Below are 8547 nucleotides of genomic sequence, written 5' to 3' on the forward strand. Positions count from 1 at the left end.
TGAATTTTTTCTATTGCTGAAAAATAATGACACAAATACATCGTTTACCCTGTTTGGCCAAAAATGTATCGCTGTATTTCAAAACTGATAGGGTTTTAAAGTATTTACAGAGAGTTCCTGTATCCTAGACCTTTATTACTGTACCGTCTTCTCTGCCAAGTTATGATGACGTCACTGTAACTTTTCATTCTCAGTTGTCATTTTACTTTCTTGTTTTATTCGTTTTCTCGTTTGATATATTCATCGATATACATAAAAGTACGTAAATTATTTTCTATACGTTTTTAAAAGTGACAATCATCCATAGAAGAGTAAATTATCGTTTGAAAAATGCCTTTTGGTCTCACCAGGGAGTGTGGAAATTTATTTGTAAAAGGATTCCATCCAATGAATGAATAGTTCACAAGCATCTTAGCCAGAGCACGAGATTTACAGCCAATGAGAGAAGGCGACAGGTACTGCTTCTGAAGACACGTCTGGTGGAGGTGTCTGATTGGCCAAGAGAAATCACTGAAAATCCCTGTCTGTAGTTCTGTACCATTTCTGAAGAAGCCATTGTTGCCTACACTTTGTAAAAATATTCTTGGTTTTTGGTGGGACAAATTATTCTTGCTGGAAAGTTTCTGATCAATTTCTTCTGTTGTTATTGCCAAGACCGGATTATCAAGTCCTTAATATAATCTGTAAGTAATTATGATTTTTGTAATTATTTATTATTTTTTTTTTTCAATTTTGGGTAATTCTGGGTCCCATCCTTTGCTTTTTCTGTGCTTTAGGGTTTGGTCACTGGTGAACAACTTCATAAAAGTGCAAGACCATTGAATGCTGAATGAAATGGTATTAATTAAGGCTGAATTATTATTTTTTGCCTTGTAAATTCAAGCTGTTTCAATAGAACCTTTTATTAGAATGCCTTATCAAGAGAGAGCTGTTCCAGTCATGACCAGAAGTTTCTAAATTCAAAAGGTTTAGGCCAAGCCTCTGTACAGATTATGTCTTTGAAAGGTCTAATATGAAACAGGTTAGCTGTGCCCTCAGGCTATGAAGGTTCTTAACCTTTTTCGTTTGCGTAGGGTCAATGAATTTTGTGGGAGCGTCAGTGATTTGTAATAGTAAAGATATTTTGTAAGTAGGGTCAATGAATTTTGTGTGGTTTGGGCCAAGCAATTGTGGTTACGAGTGAATGAATCTTGTTTGAAAAAGGTCAATAAATCGTGTGTGGAATGGTCTGTGAATTGTGTGGTTAGGATCATTTGTGTGAAAAGACCAGTGAATTAGGGTTAATGAATTGTGTGGAAAGTAGGGCCAATGAATTTTGTGTTAATTAGGTCAAAGAACTGTGAGCAAGGCCAACGAATTTAGGGGGAAAGTCAGTGACTCTTAGTTAGGGTTACTGAATCCTCGTAGGTCATAAACGATCATAGGCGCAGGTTATTTTGACTGAAAAGTAGGTTGCGGCTAGACCCACCATTACCTCGTTTGGTGTATATTTTTGCCTTCATGCATTCTCTCAAGCATTTAGACAATAATGTGGTTTGCTTGCTTTTTACACACGGAGGGGTCATTTTAATTTAAAAATAAAATAACTTGTGCTTGTCCATTGAAAACGGTTTGTGACTGCTTGAAGCTGTAGCCACGCCCACCTGTAGTTAGTACTAAGCGAGTTAGGCATTTGGAATGAAATCTTTGAATTTTGCGTTAGAATTTATCATACATGGCTTAATACGTTTTCCTTGGTGTTAAAATTGCGCTCTCTCTCTCTCTCTCTCTCTCTCTCTCTCTCTCTCTCTCTCTCTCTCTCTCTCTCTCTCTCTCTCTCTCCATAGGGGTGTAGTACCGTCAATGCACTTCATGCGGTGCACTGTAGGCATTACTTAAGATTCTTTGCAGCTTGCCTTCAGCCCCTAGCTGCAACTCCTTTCGTTCCTTTTACTGTGCCTCCTTTCTTATTCTCTTTCTTCTCTTACTTTCCACCCTATCCTAACAATTGATTCATAGTGCAACTGCTTTGAGGTTTTCCTCCTGTTACACCTTTCACACGTTTTACTGTCAATTTCCATTTCAGCGCTGAATGACCGCATAGGTCCCAGTCCTTGGCCTTTGGCCTAAATTCTATATTCAGTTCAACTCTCTCTCTCTCTCTCTCAATTTGCGTGGTAGATAAACTAGGCCTAGTATCAACTTCAGTTATCCTGGTTGATACCAGTTACTATATAGTGTCACGCATTTCTCTTGAGTTGACTTTGGGAATCCAAGGTGTATTCCGTAGATTACCATTTTGGTGATTTAAAAATTCCAGATTCCTGTGGGGGAGGAATACCTGCAGTTGCAATGTATCTACCCAAATTATGTAAATCCATGAAAGTCTACTGTACTTCTTGAGGTAGTGGTTGGAATTGCTGGCTATTTCAGAGAATTAGAATGAGAGTTGAAACTCTGGGACACCTCTAAATGCAACTTGGATTTTCCCGATTAGGGGTTTGCAAGCAAAAGTGTTTTTACTTGAAAAAGAAAAATAGAAATTAACGAATTTTCTGTGCCCTAAACATACGGCTTAAACATTTCTCCTCTGGAGAAAGGGCTGTACAATGACTATTGTATTTTTGGAAAGCGCTTGACATCAGTTTGAAACAAGCCCTTTGTATTATAGCCAGCATTAAATGAGTATATTTGTATATAATTTCTTGTCTGTAATATATTGGTTTGATTTTAGGTTCTATTCAAGTGCAAGTGCGTTTGCTTAAATGAATGTTTCTGCCCGTCATGTAGTATAAAAATTGCTTAATCACTTAGAGCAGGTACCATTTAATGGCTAATAAATTCGAGTTTGTTAGGCATGACATTTTAAGAATATTTTGATTATTAAACCTTGTCAGATTGTCCTACTTGTTGGGCATGGTATTGCTCTAGTGTTATGTAAATTGTTGTTGCTTAGTAGGCCTAGTTTAGGTACACTGATCAATCCGTTGGCTTTCAGGGTATATTTGTCACACACGTGTATGACTCAGGTTCTGATTTTTTATTGGAAATAATGTATTATTGCAGCAGTTTTGATTTGTTCTCTCTTGTCGCCTAATTCCATGCAGGACGATTTAATGCTGGGAGGAAAGAGAATAAAACACAGGTCTTGGAGGTGCGGTTATTCTTGCTTACTCAGTCTGCACAAAAAATGGTAAAAATGGTGGCTCTGAAAAGCAACAGGTTTTGATAAAAGTATACATAAGGGTACATTGATAAGTCCTATGGGCATGTTGACAGGCGCAGTTGGTTCCTTTTGTGAAAAACAATAAATGCATCATTGTCACTGCGATATTTAGCAATTAAGGGCTCTGAAACCGGTCTTTAGACATGCTTAAAAATCTTTATAGCCATAGGTATCTGAACATACTTTCAGAAAACCAACTTGATCCAAGCCGATTTGGTTAAATCTAAATACCCACAGACATCTTGGTCTGTCAGAAACTTTGCAATATTGAACTACATTTCGATAGTAGGGTAAAAGCTATTGCAAATAGGGAAGTGGGGTGGACATGGTAACATATGTACAGTGAATATAGTACTCTACTATGCAAGTTTTAAGGTAATCGAGTGGTTACTTTCTCGAGAAGCTTAGATTTGTTGATGTAGTCACTACCAATAGTAATTTCCCTTGCCATGTAAACCAGTGTGACTAGACTGACGTGGAAAATGGTGAAGTAATCCTTAGGAAGATATTTTAAACTTATGAAGTCTCATGCAAGAAAGGGGATACGGAATTTTTTTCATGAGTACCGGCATAGGCCTACGTCAGCAAGTATATCACAGCTGATAAAAAATGTTTACATATGTTGAGAAAATACAGTTTCGAGGGAATATTTACAGCTGTCATTGAAATAAAAATAACTATGTTAAAATTGAGATTTTTTATGACGTACGTTGAAATGTCATTGTTTTCGGTGTTATGTTAATGAGACATTATTGGCAGTCAGTGACTCATATACATGAACATAGGCCTAGCAAGGGGTAATATTATACCTTTTGTCGTTAATGGGTCTTTAATTCATTGTAATTAGCGTTTTCTAATGAATTTTTCTGGTGTTCATTCAAATGTTATCAGTTTTAATGAGATATCATTGCCAGTCAATGACTCATATAGCCTACATAAACATAGGCCTAGCAAGGAAGAATGTTATGCGCTTGCATCGCTTAATAGGTTCTGGTGACGTTATTATAAGTGTTTTCTTACGATTTTTTCTGGTTCACTTTATATTCACGGCGTCGTTTATTTAATGATTGTTGGTTGAAAACAATACGTTTGTATTGAATATAATTGGAATATCTGACTTAAAGCAATGCGCAGTTTTGATAATTTAATTTTTAATCAATATTTACTGATAAATGTCCTATTGAGGCCTTGTAAGCTTTTATTAATCATTTTTTTTTCTTTATATAACGATGATATGAACTGTAGTTTTTGGTCACATTAATTAATTAATTAATAATAATAATAATAATAATAATAATAATAATAATAATAATAATAATAATAATAATAATAATAATAATGAGTTAAGACCGTATTCCTCCACCAGTATTTGAAAGGAAATAAAAAGGACTGTAGGCCTAAGTAGCTACGATGTAGCTTTTGGGGGTGTTGGTTTAGTGTGTGTGTGTGTGTATGCTTGCATGCGCACGTGCTTGTCTGTATGTATGCACGTATGCATGCATTTATGTAGGCTACACTTGGCAAGGAAAGTGAGGATACAGTTTTTTTAAATCTTCGGACATATATTGCTCAATAATGCGACATCTGGCAACTTTAGAAAGGGGGAGAGCTTCAGTCTTATTGTGTTTGTTTTTTGCTTGACCTCCTCCAATAACTTTCAATCATATTCTACGGTTCTGAAATCATTGATACTTAAGTGCAGTAGTAAGCTTTACAGTATTCGTTCAAGTTGTAATTTGCAGCGACAGTTCTGAGCAAAATAAACATTTTTCGACATAACCTACCAAGTAACCTTACACAAATGAATTTATGACACCACAATGAACGGAATGCTTGCATAATCGGAAATGCGATCTTCCATAATGAAATCGAGAGTTAAATTTGAGCAATGTCCAACGAAAAACGTGTGGGAACGATGAAGGAACGAATGCAATGTTATGATAGAGAGAGAGAGAGAGAGAGAGAGAGAGAGAGAGAGAGAGAGAGAGAGAGAGAGAGAGAGAGAGAGTGTGAGTTGCTGTAGTGTAAACCTAGGCCTATATGTAGAGCTACTTATTATTTTTTTTCTTATATTGAGCTATACTATATTTGTATAGTATGTTTTGAGAAAGAGAGAGAGAGAGAGAGAGAGAGAGAGAGAGAGAGAGAGAGAGAGAGAGAGAGAGAGAGAGAGTTGTTGTGTAAGCCTAGGCCTATAAGTAGAGCTACTCATTTCATTATTTTTTTCTTTTAGAGCTTGAGGTATACTATATTTGTATAGTATGTTTTAGCAATGGAGAGAGAGAGAGAGAGAGAGAGAGAGAGAGAGAGAGAGAGAGAGAGAGAGAGAGAGAGAGAGAGAGAGAGAGAGAAACTATGGCAACGTCAAGAAACATCCAGTTACTTGTGTTTTCCCGCCGAAGCTCCGTGCTGCCCCGCACATCATAGAGAACGCTCTTGCGGATTTAAATAGATTTGGCCAACCTACCCTAGCTGTCACAACATTTACTGCCATTAATTCCAGCTGACTTTTAACACTGTGAAATACAAACATGAATGTGTAAAAATTAAAGAAATTGTCATTACCTCGTATGATGATGCAATAATAAGCCTGTTCATAACGGAAAACGAGTAAATATTGCCGTTCTGATGAACAGTACTGCACCGAGATATCCACACACTGTCTTTTAGATCTCTATGAACGAAGTCATCTGAGAAATTCTGATTACTTCGGACATGCATGGTGTTTTTAAGTAACTTAACGTTTTTGTTTTGCAGATTTAACATATATGATGTAATTTGCATTGTATTTTCATATTCTAGAGTAAATTTACCGAGATTATGTGTTTTCTGTAAGAAAAAAATTAGAATTCGATGAATGAAATCTAATGAAAACTGTATCTTCACTTTTCTTGCCGAGTGTACGTATGTGGCATAACTTACCTTTTAGCATTCTTGGGAAGTAACACTTGTAGTGAATCTTAACCTCTCTCTCTCTCTCTCTCTCTCTCTCTCTCTCTCTCTCTCTCTCTCTCTCTCTCTCTCTCTTTCATTTTGTCATAAGTACTCATTAGCTCTTTAGTCGAAAAATAGAGAATTTTTACCTACTCTCTCTCTCTCTCTCTCTCTCTCTCTCTCTCTCTCTCTCTCTCTCTCATTTTGTCTTAAATACTCTTTAGTTGAAAAATAGAGAATTTTTACCAATTTCTCTCTCTCTCTCTCTCTCTCTCTCTCTCTCTCTCTCTCTCTCTCTCTCTCATTTTGTCTTAAATACTCTTTAGTTGAAAAATAGAGAATTTTTACCAATTTCTCGCTCTCTCTCTCTCTCTCTCTCTCTCTCTCTCCATTTTGTCATAAGTACTCTTTAGCTCTTTAGTCGAAAAATAGAGAATTTTACCAATCTCTCTCTCTCTCTCTCTCTCTCTCTCTCTCTCTCTCTCTCTCTCTCTCTCTCTCTCTCTATTTTGTCTTAAATACTCTTTAGCTTTTTAGTTGAAAAAAAGAGAATTTTTACGAGTAACTCAAAAAGAAAGATAGAGTTCTTAGAAGAACTAACCCAAAATGAAAAATAGAAATATTGAATATAAGTGAAACCTGGTATTCCCAAGAGACTGGTAATGATGACCAGATAAAGGGTTTCCAAACTTATAGATCAGATAGAAAAAATAGAAATCAAGGGGGAACCGCGATATATGGGAGAGATGCCAATCAAGGAAAAATCTGTGAGAAATATAGTAACACAGAATGTGAATTAATAGCGGTAGAATTTGAATCTGAAAAATTAGTGAACATTGTAATATATAGACCCCCTAATACTAAAGAGTTTGACATAATAATTGAAAAACTGGATGAAATATGTAGAAATCACAAGGACTGGACTATACTCCTAACCGGAGACTTTAACTTTCCTTTTGTAGAATGGAAAGAACGAATAGGAGACTGTGGTTGTATTTATACATATATAAAAGAGAACAATAGTAGTGCAGAAGATAAGAGGCAATTTGAAAAGCTATTAGATATGCTACTAGAACATAACATTCAGCAAATAAATCACCTACCAACAAGAAAGGATAATATTTTAGACCTAGTATTTGTGAATGAGGTGAACTATGTTAAAGAAATAATAGTATATAACACGAGTATTTCGGACCATAATGTCATAGAACTAACAGTCCGTTCCAGAACATACGAAAACAAAGAAAAGCAAGAGACGAAAAAATGGGAAGGATATGGAAAATACAATTTCTATAGTAAGAATATAAATTGGTCAAAAATAAATGAAGAATTAAACAAAGAATGGGAAAACATATTTGTAAGTGATGATATACAAGTAAATACTGATATATTATATAAAATATTAGAGGAAATAGTGGAAAAATATATACCGAAGAAAAAAAGTAAGCATCAGTCACGAATTCCAAGAGACAGAAGGATCTTGTTCCAGAAAATTAGAAAGTGGAAAAAAGCTCTTGCAAAAGAAAAGAATGCATGGAAAGTGATGGAACTAAAAAGTAAGATAGAAAATGCAGAACAAAAGATTATACAATCAAAAGAAAATGAAAAATGGAACCTAGAAGAAATGACACTACAAAATATCAAGCAAAACCCTAAAATTTTTATTCATATGCAAAAAGATGAATAAAATAAGAGTAGAAATAGGCCCTCTAAGAATTGAAGGGCGATTAACGAATGAAAAAAGGAAATATGTAACATATTAGCAGAAAGATATAAGAGTGAATTTACACCTAGAATTGACAATGAAGATAATGATACAGAAATAAGAGATGAAAATACTGAATACTTATCAGATATAGATATTACAGAAGCCGATATTGTGCAGGCTATTAATGAAATTAAAAATGGATCAGCAGCAGGACCAGATGGAGTACCTGCCATATTGTTAAAGAAAGTGGTTCATTCAATCGCAAAGCCGCTAGCAATATTATTAAGGCAAAGTATAGATACAGGCAAGATTTATGATGAGCATAAATTAGCATATATTACTCCTACTTTCAAAAGTGGTTCAAGACTAGAGGCAAGTAATTATAGGCCTGTGAGTCTGACATCTCATATTATGAAAGTATATGAAAGGGTAATGAAAAAAAATATAATGAAACATTTAATGAAAAATAGATTGTTCAATATAGGACAACATGGTTTTGTACCGGAAAAAGTACACAAACCCAACTGTTAGTCCACCATGAAAGCATATATAAAAATATGATAAATGAAAAAGATACAGATGTGGTTTACCTAGACTTTGCAAAAGCTTTTGACAAGGTAGATCATAATATATTAGCGAAAAAAATTAGAAAACATAACATTGTTGACAAAGTAGGAAGATGGATAAAAGAATTTTTGCA

The 8547-nt window shown here is 35.1% G+C and overlaps 1 long non-coding RNA gene across 1 annotated transcript in view; it reads left to right on the top strand.

Moving 5' to 3' along the window:
• The first annotated feature begins 543 nt into the window (after nucleotides 1-543).
• Nucleotides 544-8547, top strand: part of LOC136831309 (uncharacterized) — a 15937-nt gene continuing 7933 nt past the window's right edge. Inside the window, exon 1 of the long non-coding RNA XR_010850835.1 lies at nucleotides 544-683. This is a non-coding gene — a long non-coding RNA (uncharacterized lncRNA). The remainder of the gene's footprint in view (nucleotides 684-8547) is intronic.

This window comes from Macrobrachium rosenbergii, chromosome 4 (assembly GCF_040412425.1).
Source record: "Macrobrachium rosenbergii isolate ZJJX-2024 chromosome 4, ASM4041242v1, whole genome shotgun sequence".
Taxonomy (NCBI): Eukaryota; Metazoa; Arthropoda; class Malacostraca; order Decapoda; family Palaemonidae; genus Macrobrachium; species Macrobrachium rosenbergii.